At 36.2% G+C, this 26,605-nt stretch overlaps 1 protein-coding gene across 3 annotated transcripts in view; it reads left to right on the plus strand.

Annotated features, from left to right (window-relative positions):
* Alcam (activated leukocyte cell adhesion molecule) overlaps positions 1-26,605 on the plus strand; it is a 186,520-nt gene that overhangs the window by 26,994 nt on the left and 132,921 nt on the right. The gene's annotated exons all lie outside the window — the stretch shown is intronic.

Consider the following 26,605-nt stretch of genomic DNA (forward strand, 5'->3'; position numbering starts at 1 on the left):
CATACAGTGTCAATGGGAACTATATGAGTGCAGTGAATTTAGGCCAGATCATTCTGTACTTTCAGTAGGTTCATTTTTTTAGTTTTAGAACTTTTAGTTTCACAGAAAGTGGTAACGGATGGTGCAAAGAATCATCAGGTGCCACTTTCCCTATCACACACCTGAGTTCCTCCACTGCCAACTCCCCTCTCCAGAATGGTATGGATGCTACAACTCAGGAACCCACATTGAAGCATCTATATCTCCCAGAATTGATAGTTTAGAGTGGTTTTCATTCCTGAGGAACATTTTCTGGATGTATGTAATGCATAATCCCATTGATATGTATTTTTTAAGTAGAGGTAGCCACATGATTTTGAATTTGACATTTGTAACCTTAAAATACTGGATTTATTATATCTTTGGATGTTATGGAGGTACCTGAGTAGCTGTACCACTGGCAAGTTCGGTCTCCAAGATTGCCAGTCTGGGTAACCCAGAATAACAAAATGGGAAAAGCTTGTTGGGCAGGTTGAGACAGAAACCACAAAAGACATGCTGTCTAGTTAAGAAAAGGAAGAAGAGTGTGATGTGATAGTCACTATAAAATCCATCCGAGGATTAGTTGGTCCAAAATTAATTGGGGCAGGTGAGTTTTTGTCCATTTTGAGTGTGTCAGTGTTATGTGTGTGCAGGGGGAGGGGGTGTATATGTGTTTTCCTACCCACAGTATTGATATCAGGTTCTGCTAACTTGAAGTGCTATCCACTGTTGATTCACTAATAAATATAAATGTTAACTCCTATATTCTGTTTGCCTGTCAGAGGCAGGCAGGCTTCAATTGGCCTAACAGCATGCTAGCAACTCCTAGACTGAGAAATCTAATTACATTTTGACCGTTGTTAAATTGCCTTATCTAAAAGCTTTAGGCTCTTTGTGTATGTTAGATGAAGACTTTCTTTAGCCAAGGGTTTTCTGTGAGGAACAAATCCTAAAAATGATTTCTGGGTACTTTAAAAGTTCAAGTTGTTATGAAAAAGTTAATTATTTTTCACTATGTCCATTGACATGTGTACAAGTAAAAAAAAAACTAATATTTTTCATTATAGAGTTGTTAACGGAATTTAACATTTTGTTTATCACTCAATTCTTAGTACTCATGTACCCTTCTTCTCCTAACTCAGTATTGGAGTTGGTTATCATCATACAATATTCGAATGATATTTCTGCTATATAAGCTTTCACATATCATGGTAATGGAAAAATTTAATGCATATCTTACAAGATGTCAGCCTGACAGAGAAGGATCTCAGGAAAGAGAAGGGCTAGAGACCTGTAGTCCCCAATCTGAAAAGTGTTGCAGTATCTTTGTCAAGTGGCTAATCTTTTTCTTAAAGATTTGGGATGAAGGAGAACCCAGCTGAACCACCTGTACAATTAAGAGGAATTGGGAGTACTAAGCAGGCATTTCCCAGTTCCACAAGGCATTCCAAATTCCAGTTCATTTGGATGTCCTGCTCAGTAGAAGAAAATGCATTAGCCAGAGTGTAAATAGAGTCATGGACAGCAGAAGAAGCAGAAATCATAGCAGCAGTGCCAGTAGTAAACCAATACCAGAGGCAGAGGCTTCAATAGCAGCCATAGACCACAGAGACAGGAGCCACATAGTAATCACAACTGGCCAAGGAGAAATAACAGTAGTGGTAGCTGAAGCCATGGATATGATCTATTGACAATTAACTGTGTGCCAGGCATCATACAAAGATGTCTGCGTGACGTGATTCTTTCAATTTTCCCAATGGTTTCTGTATCATGACACCCTTCATTTTAGGAAATATTTTCATTTGGAACATAGTTCATCAAACAACAAACAAACAAAAAACAAGCAAAAGGCCAATGGGCAAATATATAGTACTTATATGAGGTGCTGGCTAGTCACCTTCCTGGGGCTGGTCAGACTCTTCCTAGTGCTGCCGTCTTCAGAGGTTAGCTCAGCATCTGCCCGCAGAAAGCTTCTGAAACTAAAGAGAGGAACATAGAGATCGCTATGTAATACAGGTTTCTCAAACCAATAGAGGAGAGAAATAACAGCCAAAACAGAAGAGGAGAATATTTTTCACAGAAATATAGAAAGACTAAAAATTGACCTACTTACATATTAACGTCCATATTATGAAATGAGACAAGGGGGAGGTCTACTAGTGGTGAGGGTATCTTTATAAACTAAAACGAATTGCTAAAGAGAAAATGGAATCTTCAGCCCTGGAGAAATTTAATGGCAGAACTAATAGCTTCAGCAGCAAACGATACAGGTAAAGCCTAGAGAAGGAAGGAGTAAGCCTCCTGAGTATTTTTTTTTTACTATAATTTTATAAAGTAATTTAATTTTTTTATATCTAAGAACTGTGTTTATGAACAGAGAGAGGGATCTTTGTGTCCAAGTAGTTGGAACCTGTTTCTGTGAAAATTCATCTTAACGACCTTGAAGACTGTAACAAAAGAACATAAAGGTCAAAAAGTGTTAGGAGCCAATGCACTTCTCACTGTGAATTCATATGGTAGATAATACTTGAGAAGCATCATTATAATTAACTCAAAATGCACTGTTCAACATTGATGCAAATGAATTGCTTTAAAGGTTAGATGTAAAATGAAATACAATTAATTTTCTATTTCCACAAGACAAATTAATGATCCGTAGGTATCTGATTTAATGCATGTAAATATTAATTCTGTGGTATAATTTATGTTTAAGAAAGGTACAAGCTGTTGTTCAGAGTTGGACTTTTGAAAATCCTATATTGTTTCTTTTCCATTTGGGATGACTGACAGTCTTCAACACTATCCTCTTCAGACGGAAAGTGATTTACACATAGGGCTGAAGTCAGTATGAGCACAAAGCAAATGATGCTTTTATTTCACTGAGAAACTTTCCCTACCTCAATATGTTGGTAAAATATTATGAAAGCATATATATATGTATATATATATATGTATGTATATATATATATATATATATATATATATATATATTCATGTGTACCTGGTAGGTTTAAGTTTATATATTGGATCTCAGTCAGTACATATGTTACTGAGGTTAAGAACTGGAATTCTCCAAAGATATATTTCAAAGTAAAACCTTGTAAATTTCAAGAATAGATACTCCTCCTCATATAATGAACACTGATAAAGTATTTTCATAAATTTAGTGTTTCAAATATTTACATTTTGTTTTTCTATGAGTTCATGTACAAAATTAGGGAATATATCCTGTCTCAAACAAACCTTGTAAATCACAACTCTGCCACTATTTAACACTGTGAAACTGTTACCTTAGATATATATGATAGCTCTGTTTTGTGTCTTCATTTGTAAAATATGTATAAAGTTAACTCAGTGCTCTTGTGAGGATGAAATCAATCCACATTTTTACTGTTTCATAGAATGAATGATATGTGATATACATCAATGAAGATCATATTTTTAATGAATATCTGATGACAATATCATGTAGTTTAGGCTAAGAATTGGCTAGACAGTTATAAAGGAACACAATTTTCCAGTGTTTCTTTCTAGCATTAGTTTCTGCCTGGATAGACTGATGAACACAGATATAAAATTGTTTCTCCATGTTCTTTCCATACATGTTACATATCATTCCAATCTTTCAGATCTGGGGTGCCGTGTAGTACTTTAAAGTGTGTAAATTCTAAAATCAAACATATAATTTTTATTTTCTTCTATCGTAATTAATAGGAGGTTAAAAAAGACACTTAATCCACCTGTAGCCTTTGCTGTCATAATATCTGTCTGTTATATCAGAGAATTGATTGTTATCTAATATGTTGTATGGTATTATGGATAAAGTCAAGTTAGTGGTTTCTGTGACTAACACAGAACAGGCTTGCCATTGACTAAGTAATGTGTTCACAGTCCCTCTTTATTGCAATGTGCATTTGATCATTATAGGACTCCTAGTAATTACAATCTTCTCTTGAAGGAAAGCAAGAGAAACATGAATTGAACTTAATATACACTTTCTTTTTACTGAAAATTTGTACTTATTAAAAAGGCAAATGGCCTAGTAATTAAGGTGTTCATATACTTAGGCCTAGAATGTCACTCATTAAATATTATTTAGTTCAATTTAGGAGATTTAACGCCTACCTTATGCATAGCACCATGCCCAATATAGGCAAGAGGAGAAAATAAATGTAAATAAATTAGACACAGTTCTGGTATTTAATGGCTTAAAACGCAGTTGTTAACAGAGACACAGTTTAAGACGAGCAATGAGAGCCCTTGAAGAGGTATGCATTCAAAGTACTACGAGATTAGAAGAAAGAGGTTTCCTCTAAGAGGGATGAACTGGAGAGCCCCTGGCACAGTTTGAAGAAAAAAAATACAGCTTCAATCCAGTTTAGACTTGAGGATGCATAGAACATTTTCAGGGGAGTGAAATTCAAGATGCCTTTGTGCATCTTTGTTTGTGTGGTGTCTTTAGAAAAGACAGAGGTCAGTACAGTGGTAGACAAATACCACAGGTTTAAGTTATAATTACAGTGAGGAAAAGTTTGAATTCTAGGCCAAGGCCCTTTGAATTTACTTTGGGTATGTTAGGAGCACATCAATTCTCCTAGAGCAAAGGAAAGAAAAGATTTAATGTTTGTGTGAGAGAGGTGTCTATGATGCTGGTATGTCATGTGTGCATAGAATCCTTTGGGAGGCATAACACAATAGTGGGCACTAGAAGATGCATGGTCTAGGCAAATATCTACCAATGTCTCTTTATCTTTGCACCAAAGATATAAGTAACAGATAATTTGACATTCATTTATAAGACTACTTAAAAAGAAGAAAAAGACTTAAAAGATAAACAAAATATCAAAACAATAACAACAAAATTATTAGCTTCTGAAAAATATGTATAATTCCATCAGGTATAAGGAGTTGTAGTAAAATAAAAACTAATTTATAAACAGTCACTTTAATTCCAAGTGCCCATCCTTATGGTTTCAGGAGAGAACTCATAAATGTTTTCATGGCTAACCTCCCCATGGCTTTGGGGCTAGTCAGCTGGTTGTTTTCTTACAAAATAAAGATATCACTGGAAAAAAAATCCATTTCCTATGCCAGAGCTAGTCCAGACGAACTTGCTATCAGTGTTTCTTGTTTATCTTTAACTACACAGGGTTTCTGTTTTTCTTTTATTTACTCCCCAAACACAGGCTGAGGGGTATGTAGAGAATTTGCTGATCTCAGGACAATGGCATTTTGTACCTCAGGTCCACTTTTTGGAAGAACTACATCTCACCTAATGAATCCTAAAAAAGTGAAATCCAAAGTGAAGATCCATGAATTGAGCTCACTGGAAATGAGCATGGTTGGTTTGTTTGGTGGTGGTTGATTGCTTTGTTTCTAGCTTTGTTTCTAGCCTTGGGAATTCATGGTTAAACTTCCTCAGAACATTTTAAGAGCTGCATTTCTGTCTATTCCACGTGTGAAAATGAGCACATTGAGGCACCTTGCTTGCTTTCCTCAAATAAGCATGGTGAAAATGTCACTTGTCACATATTACGCCCTCTATAGAGCAAGCAACACTTTCAGGATCCTAGCCTCCATGTCATGCAAGATAGCAGACCAGCTGGCAATATGTAAGTGGTCTGACTGGTGTCAGTGCCCTGTCTGTGACATCTGTCCTTCAAAATCGTCTCACTACTGTTTTTTCACTGAGGAATAAATTGTTTGGAATGTCTTGGTGTGACTTTAGACCCTCACCAGAACACTTGGACATCTTCAAACACTGTGACGTTTAGTGTCTCCTTCACGCTTTCTTTCATACATTCTAGCCAGCTGGCAGTGTCATTAGCAGCTGTGTGATAGGGACAGAGCTACATGCTTTTCAGTTCTTATTTATTCCATTGGCAACATTGAGAGAGTCAGAAAAAATTAGATCAGAGGTGATGTTAAAAGGAAATTGCATAAATAGATACAGATGTATTATAGCTTGAATGTGTGTGTGTGTGTGTGTGTGTGTGTGTGTGTGTTTCACTCGGTGATCAGCTATTTACTGAGGCAGAATCTCTCAAGGGACCAGAGGCCTGCCATTTCCACCTTGTCTAGCTAGTCATCTTGCTCTCTGCCTCTAGGTGCTGGGGTTATAGGTGGCTACCAGATATGTCTGGCTGTTTAGGTAAATACTGGGGGTCCAAGCTTCAGTCTTTATGCTTGTCCAGCATGTGCTTTATCCATTGAGTCATCTCCTTGGTCCCATGTTCCTGTTTTTACCACATTTTTGTTTGATTAATTTTGGGATTATAATTTCATTATGTTTTGACCTTCCCTTTCCTTCCTCCAAACCCTCCTATGTACCCCTTCCAGCTCTCCTTCAAATTCATGACCTCTTTTTCCATTAATTGTTATTGCAAGAATATATATTTCTAAATATAACCTGTTGTGGCCAAAAACATTAATTGCATGTATGATTTTGGTGATGACCATTTGGCACAGGACAGTTAACAAATTGGTTATAATTGGTGTTCTCTTCCCTGGTAAGAACCCCTTCTCCTGGTCTTAGCTTTTCTAGGTTGCCTGTAGTTCCTTGGGTGACTTTGATGCCTCGTGGACTTTCTGCTGTCTGGTTTGGCATATTCATTTTTTTTTTTTAACCAGACTCATTTTTCTGTTACCTATCTGGAAAGGTGGATGGCACCACCATCCAACAATCTTTAGGCCAGGGTTTTATGATGTATTACAGGCTGGCCTGACCTTGAATTCACCTTCTGACTTAACCTTGCAAGAGCTGGGACTAGAAGCATGCAGGTGTGCACCTTGGTGGAGCAGTCTCTTAAATTATTTTCCATCTGCCTCCACCCATCATATCCTACACACAGTCATCCAGATACTTCTGCTTATTCTTTCCCTAGCTACCACTTGCAACTCCACACATTCACTTCGAGGTGAAGCTACCATCATTTCTTGAATTAACTACTTTGGTAGCTAGCTCTTTTCTCCACATTTCTCTTCCGTGATTTGTAATTAATAAATCATAATGTTTCTGGAGAGAGTTTTGGAAAATTCAAATCTGGTGATGTTACATCTTGCTTAAAAGGTTTCAGTAGCTTCTTACCTCTAGTTTAAAGTCTAGAATTATTGACACCAATTATATTAAAAACTCTGGCACTTCTTTCTCTTTGTTTAATTTCGTAGTGTTCATTTGCTCTTTAGCACCTCTGCCCCCAAGGATCATTTTACTGAACTCCCTTTGTTTCCTCCCAAAGTCACCCAGCCCTCTCACTCAAAGCCTCTGCCCACCTCACTTCAGCTGGAAGGCATCTTTGAGACCCTAGCTCATCAGGAGGCCTAGTAACTTTTTCTGAAGTTCTCCTGATACTCCCCAGGCTCTGAATCTCAACCGTGCTATGCTACTATTAGGTCCTATGGGATTTGATAGTCTAATGCCACATACATCATGTTTTACTTTCTATTTCAACATGGGATCTTTTTTAAAAAATGATTCTAAGATCTTTAAAGACAGAGACAATTTCACTTTTCTACTAATTTGGACAAAATATAAAAAAATGGCTGAAAATTAGTATAAAATAATTATACTTAAAGCAGTATAATTGTTGAGTGAACTGGAAGGACTTTAATGAGAAGATTGAATTCTGTCAGATGCCATCTCAGATTTCAGCTTGACCACTTCATTATTCTGCTACCATGAATGTGTGGTTTAGTCTGTTTGGTTTTTCTTAGATCAGGAAACAGTGAGACAATTATACTTGGTTCATATTCGTTGTGAGAGTTAAGAACGAGTAAGCATGCAAAGCAGTTAACTTTTTCAGAATGTGTTTTCTATAAATGGTACTTCTTCTTTTTCCCATTTATATGCACAGTAGTTCTGTTGACATGCCATCATTCTGACTGGGGTGAAAAGTCCTGCCACTTCATTATATATTCTCTTTCAACATATAGATCATCATGTTTCCCCCCTTTTTTGTCAGTATTTGAAAGACTGTCAATGAGTCATTTTAGTGTTGAGGAACTTACCATCACGTTTTTTTTCAGGGATAGTTTTTGTTGTTGTTTGCGATGGTTCAGCGGAATGGCTGACCTAATGTTTCAATGTGCCATAATATTATCATTTTGCTGCTGTGTAGGGCCTGACTGTTTACTGCATTTGTGCTGACACACTCAGACTACATACTGTGCTTCACTCTATGTGGCCCTGCACATTGTTCCACACACAGTTGAGTAAATTCATTACATATGATCGCCAGTGTAAACCCTGCATGTTTTAAAAATGTTTCTAATCTGTCCTTTTAAGGGTAAGACCCAGAAAAATAAGGTAGAAGGGGTTACTCTTGGTTTTAGTATTAAAATGCCATCTTCACCAGTTGTCCATTTTCAAATGGGTTTTCATTTTCAGTCATAGGGTATTTTGTGTGTCAGCTAGCTGTTTTGTAGGAATGTAAAAGTGCAAAAGGCTTTGAAGTTAGTTCTCTGTTCAGAAACAGCAGAGAAGTTGAACATGGTACTATATGTTTCTCCTTGAATCTGTAGTCAAGCAAATGTGCCTCTTCCTGTCAACCTCGACTCCCAACCATGAGATTGAAAAACAAACAAAAAAAAATAGTTAATGAGAGATCACATTTGTTTCATAAAGCCAAGTGTCCTGAGGCAGCATACCATTATGCTGAGGAACTAGATCACTTTTTTTGCAAGTTTGTATTTCTTTTGGCTTTATTTTGCTAAGTTAATTTGGTGCCTTACAGCTCATGTCCCTCATAATGTGATGGGGAGCTACCATTTTAAGACAAACCCCAGAAATACAAATGAGGGATTAAAATTGTGTTCGTAAAAAGGAATATACTTACTACAAAACCCAATATTGCTACTCTATTTCATTTTAACTTCAGCTTCCTCAGTTACCTAGATGTTCACTGTAGAAGGCAAGAGCTGCTAGTTCCAAATGGAATTTCCCTTGGGTTCTGTGCTTTTAAACACCAAAATATAAGACCTTCTGTTTTTGTTTTTGCATTTCTCAGATACCATTTATCCACCTATTCTGAGTATTTTTCCTACAAATATAACTCCTTTAGTGATTTCTTTACCTGGGTTTCCTTGAACAGTTAATACTTCCTACCTTCTGTTCTGATCAAATCCCAGAGCATGTATTGAGCCTCTGAGTTCTGTAATTATTGGAGATATTATTACATGGCATAAAATTATAACATACCTTTATATATGAAATAAATTCTCCTGCATTTTTCTCTGAAACATGACACAATGTGACTTTATAGCTTAAAATTGGTTTCCCTTACTGAATTCCTGGAAATTGCAGTGAGGTCAGGGCCACTGAGTTCAAGAACAACCTGCAACATGTGGTCATTTCACAGCTATGATTTCTGAGTCACATTCAAATTGATGCCACCTATTATCATGGAGGCACTTGAGTAAACACTGTAATAAGACCAGACTCGATAAGGGATGGCTGATAGACATGAAAACAAAGAGCGAGAACCAGGAAGGCACTAATAATTCTGGAGTACTAATTGGGAAAAGAGGAAGGATGTCCAGAGAGAACATCACTGTTTTCACCTTGGCAGCTGGTAAAAGCAATGTCCCAAACTGCATTATCCAAACTATAATAAGTCAATGGCATTTTGATGTTCATTTTCATAGGGAAAGTCCAGAGGCAAAGAAGGAAATGAGTATAAAGTGCCAGATTTTGTTAAGCCTTAAAATAAATAGTAATGAAATTTCCCGTAGGATTTTTTTTAAATAACAAAATAGAAATTATCAATCCCAGGGGCATCTTATTTTTCCAGTTGAAGTGCCTGTAACTAATCTGAGTTAGCACTATATTGTGTCCAAAACAAGCAAGTTGTTGTAAGAAATTAAATTTCTCTGACCAAAATAATAATAATAGTAATAATAATAGTGATCAGTAAGAATTTTTGATATCACACAGCAATGTTCTCAACACAGTCACATAATGAATCAGGTCTCAAGGTCATTCTTTCAAAAGAACTTTGCTTTTCAAATGCAGCTGTATGCCTGACACAGCTCACAGACTCAATGTTCTACACATGAATATGAGAGATAGATGGGCTTAAAAGGAGGTCAAGTCTTTAAGTATGTGTAGGCACAATATAACTGCACTTTTGGAATTGTTACAAAAGGATTGTAGGCAGAAAGATTAGCAACCATGGAACTCTTAATTGTGTTTTACTATAATGCAAATATTCCAAGTTTATCATAGAAGAGTTGCCTTGTCTCACATCTTACAGGGAATTTCTCTGGGATTCTCCCATTTCTCTCTCTTCTTTCTTCTCTGTCTCTTCCATCTTTCATTTTCACTTTTATTTATATTCATTTTTCATTCATATAAATAAGTTGAAATTACTTCCAAAATTAAACTTATGTCGAAAGTGTATTTTAAATATAAGACAACAGAAAAAAATCAGAAATGATTAGAAAAGAAAGCAGACACTATTAAATCAGGGATATGCATGAGGTAGTATCTGTTATTATTCATAAAATATATTGTGGGGCAGCATGGAATATTAGGAAGGAATTTGATGGTGTCTCAAAAAAGCTGCCATGATGAATACGAGCTGCTTAGCCACCAGGCCTCTCAGTAAAGTCATGTCTAAAGCAGGGTCAATAAAACATACTTTAGCATTAGAACAAGAGTTACATAAAACAAATATGTACAGCATCTTATATCATGTCCTACACATGCAAGCACTTATAATGTTCTGTTTACTTCCCTTACACTACTTTGAACCCAAACAAAAGAGAGTAATAAGCTGCTTGTACAGCTTCCAGCTTTAAAAATGTAAATAGGAGAGTATTAATTTAAAGACACTCTTCTTTATAAGACTTGGAGGAATGTAATGAACATAGATTTATCTGCAGCTTGACACAGAGGTAGATTCTTTAGGTGATCACATTTATTTTGATTCCCTTAACAACTGCAGAAGAGTCTGTTGGCATGTAACTGATTTTGAATCATGTTTGTAAACAGCTAAATTGAAGTTCCTACATTATTTTGGTGATCTGTCTTAATGGGAATAAGGGGGTCTCATGTGAACTCCACAGACAAAGTGGAGTGTCTGTAAGGTCTTTGACAAAAGTTATAGCGCCTGCTCGTCTTTAATTTCTGAAAACATTTTCATTTCCCTGTGCCTGAGGCGATGACTCAGTCACTAAAGGGTTTGCTGCACAGGCAGAAGGACCTGAGTTCTATCTTAGCACCCATAGATAAATCACCTGTGGCAGCATGTACTTGCAGCCTCAGCACGAGGGAGGCAGAGACAAGAGCCCTGGGGATTGCTGGCTAGCTGGTCTAGCGTAATTGATGAGCTTTTGACTTAGGGAGAGACTCTGTCTCACAAAATGGGGCTGGCAAGTGACTGACAAAAACACTAGATCCTGATCTCTGGCCACTGAGTGTACAAGCATACATTTGCATACACACCTGTCCCTGCAACACCCATATATACATCACCACACACACACACACACACACACACACACACACACACACACACACACACACCCTGTAGATCAGAAAGAAATGAAGTCAATATAGTCAATATCATGGAGAGCCCAAACGTGAAGATCCAGAAGGGACAGCTCACGAATTTCTGTGGCTGTCTTTGTCAAGTATCACCTTCTCTGCAACGCCATGGATAGGAGCAGTTGCAGTGTCATGCTTCCTAATAGCCACAGACATCCCCTTATCACACAATTAACAGAAAACAAATACAAGGAGGAAACACTACCCTAGTGTGGAGTGCATGTCGGCCTTTTGTCTTTGGTTTAGAGGGACAACTTTCTACTTTCCTACTCACCATATATGTAAAGTCTCCAATATCATAGAAAATCTACCTGCTTTTCTTTAAAATATAATTAATAAAGTGGTATAAAATTCTCAATGCATATATAAATAATGTTCTTTACTTCATTCTCATATTTTGAAGATGAAAAAGGTTTTGAAATCTATTTTCAATAAAAAGAAATCCAAAGACATGTTTAGTTCTGGCTTCTACTATTTAGAAAACTGGTTTGCTTCTGAGAATGTTTATCCTCTATATGCATCAGACAAGATGAGATAACTACAAAAAGAAGGTTAATGAATTAATTTACTGGATGTATTAAAAGAATTACATATCTGAATTTTGGGAAATGCATGTCCTATCAGATGACAAATGTCTTCATAATGCCCTCTATTTGTTAAGGCATGCATTATTCAGACAGATCCTACCATAATCCACACAAGTACCAGATTCTCAAGAGCCTGTGATAAAGCAAAGGGATTGTTTTTGTGTGATTGACAGGGCAGTAAAAGAGGACTTGTTCTCAACTAGTCATGATGCTCTGCAATTGAGGCCAATGGTGGAAATACTGCTTTAGGAAATGAAACAGGGAAGCAATACATTTGAGTAGAGGGGTAGAAGCTGTATTTATTTGCTCAAAAGAAGAAGAAAAAAATCAAAGAGCTTATCATCTCTAGAGGCATATAAGGAAAGAAGACCAGTGGTTTTAGGCAATCTTTGGTTGTATTTTAAGTTGAAAAATCAGTGATTGATTACTGGGAACCATATCAGAAAATTCTATTTTTAGGATTGATAACTGTGAACAAATGACCTGTAGCAGTGATTCTTAACCTTCCTAATGCTGCAGCCCTTTAATATAGTTTCTCATGTTGTGACAACCCCAACCATAAAACTATTTTGTTGCTATTTAATAAATGAAATTTTGCTACATTTATGAATTGTAATATAAACAACTGATATGCAGGATATACAATATGTGATCCCCATTAAAGGATCAGTCAACCCCAAGGGGTTGTAAGCCGTAAGTTGAATACCAATGATCTCTACTATATATAGGTGCCTGTTCCTCAGACTCTATACAAGCAGTGGTTTCAAGTATTTGAAGTTTTATTTCTGTCAAAAAAAAAAAGCGAGTCCTCTAGGGTCAGAGTCAGTTGCTTTTGTTATAGATGAAGAAATCATTTCAGAAAACCTGAGTGTGGGGTTCACCCTTTAATTATTGCCATTAGATTTGCTCTGTGAATTAAATGAAGGAGAGAGACATACAGAAATGAAAAGACAATTGGTGGTATTAATGAGAAAAGATAACAGGATCTGTTGTGATTTGAAGTCTATAATAAATCAGTTTCATCATTGTATTGAACATGGCATTAAAAACACCAGATTTCAATGACACTTATTCTTTTCATAATAAAGTTTCATTGTAAAGTACCAATGAAATTTGTAATCCCAACTTTTAAAATAAAAGAAGAAAAAAAGTTACTTTTAATAACATATTTTCTCCCACTCCATCTCTTCTATCTTAATAAAAAAGTGAACAAGGAAAGACGTTATGACAGGGAAACATGGAACTCCTCACTCATGGAAAACTGAGATTCTACAACATCAAGCAATCCATGGAATTCAGAATAGAGCTCCCAAATCCTGACCTAGTGAAAAACGTTCCAGAAACATTACTGTCCATTCTTGAGTCAAAAAGCTGATGTACTTCAATTTTGGGGAAGGGTTCAGTTTTGAACAACTTTCATCTAAGATAAACTTTAAAGCAACTACTGATTTCAATATTACTTCTAGTGATAGTGGTAATTCATTCAAGCAGAAAATTTGGTTGGCTTTCTCAATTTATTTGAATCAGTGCACCTTTGGAGTACCAATTAATAAATTTGATACTTACAAATGTTTTCTTTTTTGTGAAATAATTTGTAGACTTTTGCCAAAAGAAAATTGACTCTTTGAGATCATAAATGATAAATAGAGAAAACAGTATCTTTCCTCTGTTGTGTGGGCTGTAACAGTTACCCTAGCATGTGCAGTGTGTTAGGTGTTATCACATCATGTGTTAAATTGGATGTCTTTGGTGCATTGTGGAGCAGAATATTGAACAAAGACAAGATGGAGCATTTTTTTTTAAACAGCCTATGTTCGAACTACTGCTAATCATGAAATTATGCCAGATGAACTTGCTGTGTTCTCCAGCCACTTCTTCAAGAATTCCTGGTAGATAAAATATTGAGTGAAGAGAAGCATTAATGTCAGGAGGAGCAAGCATACTCATTGCACTAGGGAATGACGGTTCACTGCTGAATATTCTCTTCAGAAATGATTAAATTCATAACTAACAGTTGTATGAGTTGTGCTCTGAAAATATAGTAGCTATTTCATTTTACAGCATGGTATATAGTTAAGTCATATAATTTTACTGGAATCTTCTGGTATAAGTTCTTACTCTAAGCACTGAAAGAAACAACTGGCCACAAGGGCATTTTCTGAAACAGCAGGATAAAATAGAAAATTTGCACAAAATGTTCATTCCTATAATAGAGAATGTAATCAAAGTCTTTAGAGTGAGAATTTTATTGTTATAATTTACTGCCAACATATATTAATAACCATAGTTCTTTACTATAATATTTTTGGGGTTTTGTGTCTAAAATGTGTCCCTTACCACAACTGAATAAAAGAAACTAAAGCAAATTTAAGGAGATGACTCATCAGGTAAAGGAATTGCTATGCACACACAAGAACCAGAATTCAGATTCCCAGAGCCCACAGAAAAACTGAGTGTGTGTGAAACCCCACGTGTTATCCCAATTTACAGGAAAGCAAAATCTGTTCTGGCCAGACAAGCTGTAGCTGAGATCTCTGGCTTCAGTGAGAGACTCTGTTTCAGTGAATGAAGTAGAGAATTATTAACAGATTCCTCGTGTCAGCCTCAGGCATCCACATCTCCCCCCAAACAGACTTATGTGTATGACCACATAGGAGCAGATATGCACACATGCACCACACATATACATACATAATAAATTACTCTTGTATGTATGATAGAATGCTGTATACATGATACAGCCAAGGAAAATTAAATTTAGTTATTTGAGACAACATAGATGTAACATGAAGATATTTTGTGAAATATAACAATCAAGTCACAGAAGGATAGATGTCACCACACGTATATGTAGTGTCTTAAAAGGATGACCCTATTAAAACAGAGACTGCATACCAGAGGTTGCAGTGGAAAAAGAAGAGGAAAACGTGAGGAAGTTGTAGATGAAATGGTCTTATTAAATAAGAAACACAGAGCCAAATGCAGAGTTAAAAGCCCAAGAGGTCAGAGCAGTAGCTAAGAGCTGAGACTAAAACCACCTTCTTATCACTTGCTGCCACTGCCGTCCTTCCCCTCTTTTTATTGACTTTCTGTTCTGCCCAACCACATGACCTCCTCATCACTGCCTGTCTATACAGACCTCCAGGTCTCTATGGTTGGTATTGAGACTAAAGGCATGTATCTCCATGCTGGTGGTGTCCTTGAACACACAGAGATCTGCCTGTCATGTGATCGGGATTAAGGGCACGTGCTACCAATGCCAGACTTCTGCTATGGCTTGCTATTAGCTCTGACTCCCCCCAGGTACTTTTATTTATTAACATACAAATAAAATCACATTTCAGCACAAATAAAATATCATAGGAGGTGTTGATCAAAAAGTTCAAAGATGCAAAGTGGAGTTAAACCTTTTAGTAATCTATTGCACTGCCTGATGACCATAGTTAATGATAATGTACTTTAGGTTTTGCATATAAAAGTGCTAAAAATGAGTTTTGAAATACTCTACCGTCAAAAATGGTAAGTTAAAGATGTACTAGATAGGTTGATTACTTGGTTGAGATTTTCCACACAGAACAAAACATCACACTGTACCACCTGAATATGCACAGTTATTATCTGTCTATTAAAAATCATGACCTTCAGAAAACATTTATTGTTGCCATTTCTTGCCTTTTCTATTACCAGAAACTGGTGGTTGTCATTAAGAAAGACGGGAAGAAAGAGGGAACTGGGGATGGCAGAGCCCTGGTTTTTCTCAGTATCCATGGCTCTGCACCTGTGTTGCCTGGCTTGTCTGAAAGTTGCCTGGAGAATAATTTTTGAGCTCCTGGCCATCCTCACATGAATAACATGTTGTCCTTTTCTCTATGATATTGTAGGAAAGGATTCCATGTGTTTTAGATTACACCATTTTACTAGATTCTTAGATAGTGGACTTTATTTGCTTCAGCATGTCCTATTTGGAGTACTTTGGAAGTCTGTTGCTTCACTTTTCCTCTCTAAATCTTCATCAACTTTGACTTTGCATGTATGAGCTATGCTAAGTAACCTTATAACCATGTCCACAAAGGCTTTATGTGGATTATGTGGCCCCATGTTGGGAGCCATGTGTTGGCTGATTTTTTGTCCCACCAACCCAAATAACCACACAGAGACTTATTATTAATTATAAATGCTCGACAGATAGCTTAGACTTGTTACTAACCAACTCTTACAACTTAAACCAAACCATTTCTATTAATTTACATTCTGTTACATGGCTCATGGGTTGTTACCTCATTTTCTACATGTTCTGCTCCATCTGCATTTGGCTGGCAACTCTGCCCTCCTCCTTCCAAGCGTTCTCTCCATCTGGCTTTCCTGCATAACCTCTTTCTGACTAGCTATTGGCCAGCTGGCTATTTATTAAGCTAATGAGAGCAAAATATTTCACAATGTACAAAAGGATTATTCCATAGCAAAATACCTTTTTGTAAGTCTATTGTGTGTCAGTTAATTATTTCTTGATGTGTGGACCATTCTGAGAAACAAAGGTGGTCTAATACTGATATCTGCAAGTTGACACAGAAACTAGAAAGTGGTAGAAAGGACATGGGAGAAAATGATGTAGTATTTCAATGCACTGGAGTTGGCCTCCAGACTAGAACTGACATATGCTTGAACCCTTAAGAGAAGAAACCCATCTTTTATTTTTATGACTCAGTTATATTTCTTCACTTAGGTTGCACAAATGCAAAAGAAACATCATCAGCAAATTTACATTGGCACTTATATGAATTAGACAAATCCCAAACTAAATGTGATCCATCATAACCTATGGTTAGACTCTGCAAACAGAAGTTGTCTGAACTTAATACACAGAATCTCAAGGTTTCGCTGCTGATAATCCTAATTCTACCACAAAACTCTATTTATCCTCTTAGAAATTAACATTAGGTTTAGCCACAGTTTCTGTGACCTGTCTTTTGGTTGCCATGTCAGTAGACTCTCAATCTAAGAATTTCCCTGAAGCAAATACTCTGGAGTTCACTATCAAACAGAGTCCCAGGAAACCAAACAAAGAGTGTTCAAAAAATTAGAGAATTGTTTTATTAAATGTCATCTACACCTGTCTCAGTTATCATTCAGATATGTTTACCAATGCTCTGTGGATGCCCTAGGTTGTCTGAAAGCTACTGAAATGTGAGCTGACAGCTGGCTTGTGGCCATGCTGAAATTTTTTCCTATAATATTAAATACTACAAATAATTGCATAGTATTAAAATAATAATAATCCACATGCAAGAATCTCCATGAAAGGTTCTTGGCTGCAAGAGGTTATAGCTGGTAAGCAGATCTGTGCTATTAAGCTAGCACTGTAAATACAAAGCAGTATTGAAACAGCTGGTGTCTCTGTGGTCATACCATTAATCTTCTCCAGAGAGAGTGTGACAAGAAGTGATAGTCAATAATAATTTTAGAAACTGTTTGCAAAAGCCAATTGATGATGCAATTTGCATGTGATTTCAAAAACTGAGTGGATTCTATTCATTTAAATGCATCATAGAATTAAACTGATTTCATCCATGAAATTTACATTATGTTTTAAACTGGAATATTATTTTATTTACATGTAGTAATTAGTTGTCTGCTAAATTCGTTTCTGCATTGGCACTGTTAGGTAAATCAAATTTTGAAATTCTTAAAACGACACTGGAAAGTCCAAAAGAACTTGCTTGACAATGGAAGTGATGATAAACAAGAAATCAAGAAATCAACAGTGCATAAAAAAATTAGTCGAGTATAATCATCCCCTCAAAACTTTGAATCTACAGAGGTTAGTGACTATAAAAGTACATAATTTATTGTACATAGTTTCATAAACACTATAGTTTTTTTCTTTTTTATATATGTGTGTGTGCATATGTGTACACAGATGTGTGTTTGAACAAGTATGAGTGTGTGCATGGAGACTAAGGCTCAATATTGGATTCTTTCCTCTGTTGCTCCCCACCTTACTTTTTGAGGCAGAATTTTTCACTACTATCTGGAACTCTGTAGCTTGGTTTAACTGGTAGGCCAATCAACTTTGGAAATCTGACTGTCTATCATCTCCTCCACTCCTCAGTTTAGCTGAGAATACAGATGTGTTCTACCATGCCCAGCTTCTACTTGGATATTGGGGATATAAATTTAAGTTTTTGTGTGCATGCACCATACTCCATGAGCACCAGCCCCTTTGGACAATATATTTTTAGACAAAAAATTAACTTCATTATATTTTGTGGATTTACACAGTAAGACCATATTTCATTGTCCATAGCAAGTTTCTCCTACCACCAGCATCATTTTTATGGTACATTTATTACAATTTATGTGCAATACTTATGCACTTTATTAATGAACTAATATTTTCATTAATTAATTAGTATTGGTGAAATTAATACTTATTCACATTTTCTTAATTTCAAAAGAGACGATCTTTCTAGAGGACATTTAATTTCTTGTCTCATTTGCTGATCTTGTCACATTAGCTTCTGTTTAGATATAAGACTTGCTCAGATTTTTTTTTGTCATCTTTGTCATTTTGAGGGGTACTGGACAGGTGTTTGGAATAATATTCTTTTGTTGTGAATTTGTCTAGTGGTGATATTGGGCTTGGAGTAAAGCTAGTGCAGGAAAACCATGCAGGCTAAAATGGTATTCTTAACATATTATACCCAGTGTACCTAATCTCCCAGTCTCTGTGTCTCTCATTATGGTTGATACTAACTTAGATCACTTGGAAAATCAGTGGTTGTCAAAGTTCTCCAGTTACTCTTTTCTTCCATGATTTTCATGTACTTTTTGGAATGAAGTCACCACACAAAGCATATATATATGGTGATTGTATGCAAATCCCACACCTCCTGTCCCAAAAGCTGTTCTTTCCAATGGGTGAGGTTTCAGTATTTATATGCTGCCTCTTGGTAGGTAGACCATCTATTAGAGTTTTTTCCTGTGGAAGATCTATCAGTTCTCCATTTTAAGTCTTAATCATTTAGTGTTGGGAAGGGGTCATGGAAATTTAGTTACACTTAGGGTTTCAGTTCATTATTGCTGTGTATTTTGCTTTCTCAAGCATTCAACTTGCTGTTGGAAGGGCTTATTTGTAAGTGAAATTCCTGGTAGCATTACAAAAACATTGTTGGTATTCAGCAAATTATCATTTAAAGTAAATCTAAGTGTAGAAATGGGCTAGTAGAATTCTTCTTAATCTAAAAGAAGAATCATGCTCTATCCAGATCCACTGGATCCTTATTTGGAGATCACCAGCTACACTCATGTGGGAATGGGAGGAGGTTTCACAACAAGATAAAAGTATGAAACTTAGATAATGTCACAGTCATGTGGGATCACACGCAGCCATCAGTCTTGGTCCCAAGCAAAAAGGATCAACTGACCTGAGCTAGATCTGGTTGACTTTGCCTCTTCTTGCAGATATCTGTGTGGCAGGGACAGGATGGTGGGTTTGCAGTCAGGTTTAGTCACCTGTTCCTGGTTATGCCTTTGGTGGCATAGCATGACTCAGTCAGGGTCAGGATTGTCTCTCATCAGGGAATAGGCAGCCTGAGCATAGCTTCATGGAGACAGCCAAGAGCGCAACTGAAAAGAAAAACGTAAGTGATTTTCTCAAGCTGTGGTATCCAACATGCTTGCTAGCGTTCCTGTCAGCAAAGCAAGATGATCTCAAATTCAGGAGTGTTTTATGACTTGTGCCTCATCTCTTCAAGTGTGAGGAGAAACACAAAGTCTCGTGGCACATGTAGTGTATGTAGAAAGGAGTAAGGAATGGGGGTCAATGGAGATGTCAATCTATCATAAGTACATGAGGAAAATGCCTCATGTATTTCTCATGGGCATGTTCACTGTTTCTGAAACCAGTGTTCACTTCATTTTGTTATGAATTATGACAGCGAGTGAAATAACCAAAGTTATCATTAAACCATAGTTCAGGAGTTGATTTATCCCAACTGATGATGAAATCACTTCAAATGTAAGACAGTAATTTACTCTGCACAGTATAATAAAATATTAGCTAGTGAATACTTTTCATGGACATGTGCTCCCAATATGAATGAGTTCAAGCAACAAAATTTGAAATGTAATAATGACCAGGTTTGTAAAATCAAAGAATTGATTCATACTATAAATTTTGTCTATCTGTATTTAGACCAGATACATACAGAAGTGTTCCGTAAAAAGGAGACTCTTGCATATTGAGAGTAGCTTTCCAGGGAAATGCTTTTACAAATAGAATTATGGAGAATTGTAGAGAACACAAATTACAAAAACAGTTGTTTTAGGGTTTGTGTGAAGCCTCTATGAATTCATGCACATACAATTTTTTTTTGGTGTTATAACTCAAACTGAAAAGTTTTTCTGAAAATAATGTATAAAGTGTAATTAAGCATAGTTCATTGTTTACATTTTATGTTCTAAATACAATCCTGAATGAAACAGTGTCTACCACAAGACTCTTAGAAAGTTGCTTCTGAGTGAGGTAGTAGTTTGTAGTGAAAATGTCTGCAGCTATAGATTCAGGCAACTTTGGTAGAGATCCCAGTTCTCAGTCTTTTATAAGGTAGATGTAGATAATTTTTTTTCCTCACAAGCATTCAAGCCTCTGTCCCTCCTTTATGTACAAGAAGTAATATGTCTACCTCATAAGATTTTAATGACAATTAAATGATGAGTAAAATGCCAAACAGCCGTAGTGCTTTGCATACAACAAATTCCTTATTAATATTTTGAATTCTAGGATACCAACTTCTATTTCTTCAGCTAATGTTTTCCCCTCAATTGCTGCCTTTTCCATTCTAGAACACAAATGGTCATTTTACAGTGAGTACAACAAATGATTTCTCTGTAGTTCTTCCTGGCCTGAAACTTGCCTTGTAGATCAAACTGCCCTCAAACTTAAGAGATCTGCCTACCTCTGGCTCCCAAGTCCTGAGATTAAAGGCATGTGTCAGTTTGCCTGGCCCAATACATCTAGATATTAACTATGTATGTATGTGTATATATATATATATATATCAGCATTAAAAATCTTTTCAATTATATTAAGCTGAAGAACTTTGTTAACACTATTTCAAGACACTGGCCGCATGGGGCAGTGGACATTTAACTGTAGTTTACTTATCACCTTTTCATCTTGCAAAGACAGTGGAAACTTGTGTTTATAACTATAATGACCATGTCACTGTATGAGATAAATTCCTACAATCGCTATAAGTTTAGTTCTTCTCCAAACTCAAGATGCTTGTTGCAGATACTATGATCAATGACTAAGTCCTTGATGGCAAACTTAAAGATGAAATGTGCCAAATTGATCAATAGATGTTTAGTGTGCAGTTTTTCCATCAGAACATACCCTGAGTAAATCACTCTAGCAATTCAACAACTTGCTTTTCATGAGAACTTGAGAAGCACATTACACAGAATACATTCATAAGAACAATGTCCACCTGCCAAATTCCTTTTTTATCTCTAATGGATGGTGCTAAGAAGGCTGAACTTTTTAAACAGAGCTGAGTATTCCATTCATCACCTCAAGAAATGATATGCACAAGCTGACATGCCGAAAACTGAATGATAGGCAATGTCTTCAACTTGTGTGATGGACATCTGATGATCTGATTACTGCCCTTTTCATCACAGAACAAAAATGGTCTTTGCATAATATGAGCACAACAAATGGCTGCCACAAATTGGTGTTATTACAGGGATTAATACACAAACATATACATACATTTGTGTTTTGAGACAGGGTATCTCTGTGTTAGAGTGAGTCTAGAATTCAAGTCGTCTTCTTCTTCTTCTTCTTCTTCTTCTTCTTCTTCTTCTTCTTCTTCTTCTTCTTCTTCTTCTTCTTCTTCTTCTTCTTCTTTCTGGAGCTGAGGACCGAACCTAGGGCCTTGCACTTGCTAGGCAAGCGCTCTACCACTGAGCTAAATCCCCAACCCCAGAATTCAAGTCTTTATTCCACTTCATGGAAGTGCTTCTGGATCTGTTGCTAGGAAAGTGATTAATTAAGAACAATGGAAGCAGTTAGTTGGTACTCTGTTTCTGTCTCCCCAGATATCAACTACTTACTGTTTTTCCAAAGGAGCTACTCAGAAAGCTCTTAACTGCAAGGCTTATAGTCCTTAAATATAAGACTATGGTTGCATTCATATGAGGAATTCTTTATGATTCATATAGGCTTTTAAATCATGTCTAGTTTCTCCATGAAGTGAATTTCTCTTTAAATCCTTTGATATTCATGGGGTTAATAATATGTTATATTAACACCAAGTCTTTCATCCAGGAAACTTCAAAGTACTCTTTCACTGACATGCACTATGTTTATTTCGTATAGCTGCCAATTGTTTTTATGATTGATATCGAATGAGGAAACATTAAGAAAGATAAAGTATAATTTGGGGTAAATTTTCAAACACACAGCGTTTCATCTTAACTAATTATCTTATCTCTTTAGAGTTTGTGATAAATTAGAAGGAAATCTACTTCCACTTAACAGCTGGCTTTGTAACATCTGCTTTTTTTAATTGGACTTTAATGTAAAATAGCTTGTCTTTATTTTAAAAATATATTATAGGGAATATTTTCTCTCAGACTTAAGGTTCCCCAGTAAAAATTTCATATATTAATATATGCAAATATATTCTACATTGGCCTTTTAATCCTCTTGGGCAATTACTGAAATAATTCATAGACCTGTTCTTACCAGTAAGGAGGGATAAATTAAATTTGTCAGGACACCAAAGAAGCATTAGATAAATTATGTTCCATCAACCTAAAAGATAACTAATTCTACAGAAATGAATGTTTATGACTTAACTCTTGGATTAAGTTTATATTGGATTTTGAGGGTGCTAATGAATCCACTGTTTAGCCAGCTCTTATTTAGTGGAGCACACTGTAAAATTCCTTGCTACTCTGCTCACGCATTATCACAGGGATGGAGAAACTAAATTGGATTTCTACATGTGACTAGAAATCTAAGATCCAATCATCTTTTAAAATTCTTTTGTGATTTAAAAGCATCTCTCCAAGAAGCAGCATATGGGAACTAATAAAAATCACAATGTGCCTTGTCACATTACAGTATTTGCCTCTGCCACTAATCTTGACACTGCATCAACCTGTCCCTTCACTGCCTTTAATTGTAAAGTAAGGGCACGAATGAATACATTTGAATACTCTTCTCAGAAGTCATTGTTCTTTCAGGTTCTAAAACTTGCCATGGTTGTTTTCTATTGGTCAAACAAACTAGGGCTTGATCATAACTTACCTCACTGCCCGTGTCCACAACACTGGCAAGTTGCATAAAGATGAAAATACCACCCAAAGCTATTGGCAGGAAAATGAATGCTCTTCCTCCTTAGAAATTTAGTCGGGGTGAACGAGAAGGATGACACAAACATTGCAGGCCACTTCTGAGTGGAGACTAATTCTTCCCATCATTTCTCTCCAGTTGTTATTTCAGGACTCAGCATTGACCTGGTGCTGATCATTCTATTGTGGAGAGGGACAAAAGTATTAAATAAAATACTGGAAGAAGTATTTCCTATGGTCAAGTGTTGAATAAGAGGACTCTATTTCACACATGAGTATATGAAGGCAAAGTTTATTGGGTCACATAACTTCATAATAATAATAATTAATAATAATAATAATAATAATAATAATAATAATAAAGAGGCTATATCCTAAAATATAGAGCTTGCAAGATGGCAAGATAGGCTGCTTGCCACCATTTGGCCAGATTTTCCTTAACCTGGACAACTTTTTTTTTTCATGATGTTTTAGAGGGTCAGGCAGAACAAAAATTCCACTCAACCATATTTATACAATGCTATTTCTTTAGCAGTTAGTACAGAGTTCTTCAACCATCAGCTAGGCGTGGTGTTGGTGACATGTCCATCTGAACAGCAATGTAGTTCATTCAGTGAGACATAATCTACCCACGGAGCTAATGAAAAACATACTCAACTCTGGAGTTTATTGAGCTAGATGATGGGAACAGGACAACCTGCTTGAATTGCACACGTTGAGTATTAGGGAGGAAGCCTGGTGCCAGCAATGAGTACTGGGCTGCCACTAGTCATAGGTAATCCACATAAGACAAGAGCATCAGACAATGAAGTACTGTTCTTTCCTATTTTTCTTTAATTTTTTTGAGAATATTAAATACAAGTACTTTATTTTATATCATTCCCACCCCTTCCTCTCCACCTCCTACTCCTGCTATGTCCCCAAACTTCCTCTCAAATTATTTACTTCATTTTTTGTTTTGTTTTGCTTTTTTGTTTTTTCGAGATAGGGTTTCTCTGTGTAGTTTTGGTGCCTGTCCTGGATCTCGCTCTGTAGACCAGGCGGGCCTCGAACTCACAGAGGTCCACCTGGCTCTGCCTACTGAGTGCTGTGATTAAAGGCGAGAGCCACCGCCACTCGGCTATTTACTTAATCTTAATTATTATTCACACACACACACACACACACACACACACACACACACACACACACACACACACATTCCTATCACACCACCAAAATGTATATAAACCTAGTCCATTTAGTATTAGTCATACGCATACATATTTAGAAGTACTGCTCTCTCAGCATATTTTGAGAGTTCCTATTGTTCAGAGTTAAGGACACAGATGTCATACACAGGCAAAACTCCTGTCCTTACGTAGTTTACTGTATTGGGAGAAGCGGAGTCCAGGCAGTATCAGTGCACTATTCACAGTATGAAAATTATTGGATTCAGAATTTTCTAGAGACTGGCTTTGCTAGATTAATTCATTTCTGACTTGTAGACACCCTACTTTTCTGTATGTACTAAATTACTAGAGATTTCTTTTTTTAATTCTCCTCATAGCTGAATATTGCCTGTATTAGACACCAAATCTCTAAAGGTGTAGTTATATAATTTTAAAATCCTTATAATATAGATTATCAGTCTTTGGATTTCATTAGAAAAATGATGATATCTCATATGCCTTTTGAAGATTTCTTCAGCTGTTCTTTAAAAAACCCTTTCTTCCTTTCTTGAATGCTAAATGTTTCTGTGAGAATAATATGACTTTGTGGCAAAGATAAAATTAGTTTTTATTCTCTTTATCCTCCTACTCCTCCACCGCCCCGCAGTGCCTCATAGTCCCCACGACCAGAATGTTTGAAAAAGATGACTCCTTAGTGATCTTGTTAGTACCTAGGAGGATACTTTTTTCTCCTTTTCCGAGTGAATAAAAATAAAACAATTTTTAAAAATCTTCGGGCTCTTTGTGAAAGAAGCGCTAGCTGGTTCTTGCATGTTGAAGCATCAGGACACTTCATTCACAGTGGTTAGAAGGGAAGAAAGTTTTCAGGCACACAAGCATCCTGATTAACTACCCTGTATTAGATGAACCTAGTACTGCAGTTCGTAGATACTCTAATTAGCTATAAAATTTAAAGAGCCACTCTTGTAATAGGTTTAACACCTTCCTGGGATAATGAGCTCTTCCAGAATCCAATTTTTGCATCCCACCCACCTCCAGGAGAGGAAAAGGGATATAAATTAACATGAAAAAGATATGTTTTCTACATATTCCCTAAAAGTCTCTTACAATGCTAGGAAGGTGTTTTCAAATGGCAGGTGAATATAAAATACCATTCTTTAAGTATACTTAAATCAAAGCAACTCATTTGTACAGTTGTGTTTATGAATCAAGTCCTAAATGCTCATGTATTATAGTAGGAAATGCATCTTTAAAACAATTATTGTTAAATCCAAGTAACATACATATTTTCAAAGAAAATGTATGGTCTAAACTTAAAACTTGTTAGTAAATAAATAAAGATACCACACACCCCTTTATATAATGTGAAATTATCTTCATGCTGTAAAGTATACTTTCCATCTTTTAAAAAAAGCAATCTTCCCTCCAAGACAACCTGTGGGTCATGACTTTTGGGGGAATAAATAACCCTTTCACGGGGATAGCACAGCCTAAGACCATTGGAAAACACAGATATTTTCATTATGATTCATAACAGTAGCAAAATTATAGTTATGAAGTGACAACAAAATTTAATTTATGGTTGGGGTCACCACAACATAGAGAACTCTAATAAAAGGTTACAGATTTAGGAAGGTTGAGAACCACTGCCCTAAAGCATGAGTTTCATGTTGCAACTAAGGATCTATTGCTTTAAAAGTTGATGGAGAATCTTTTGTTTTCATAGTCTGTACAGAGGTTTACAACTAATTTAACATTTTTGAGTTTTCATAACTTCCACAATTTCTGATATAATTAACTTTCAACATTATAATGTTTTGGCATTCTACTTATCTTTGTATCTGAGAGACATGTTTCATCTTGTTTCGATGTTACTATAACTCAAAGTTGTTCAGAAAAGTGTAGCAAATCTCCGC

This window comes from Peromyscus leucopus, chromosome 12 (assembly GCF_004664715.2).
Source record: "Peromyscus leucopus breed LL Stock chromosome 12, UCI_PerLeu_2.1, whole genome shotgun sequence".
Lineage (NCBI taxonomy): Eukaryota > Metazoa > Chordata > Mammalia > Rodentia > Cricetidae > Peromyscus > Peromyscus leucopus.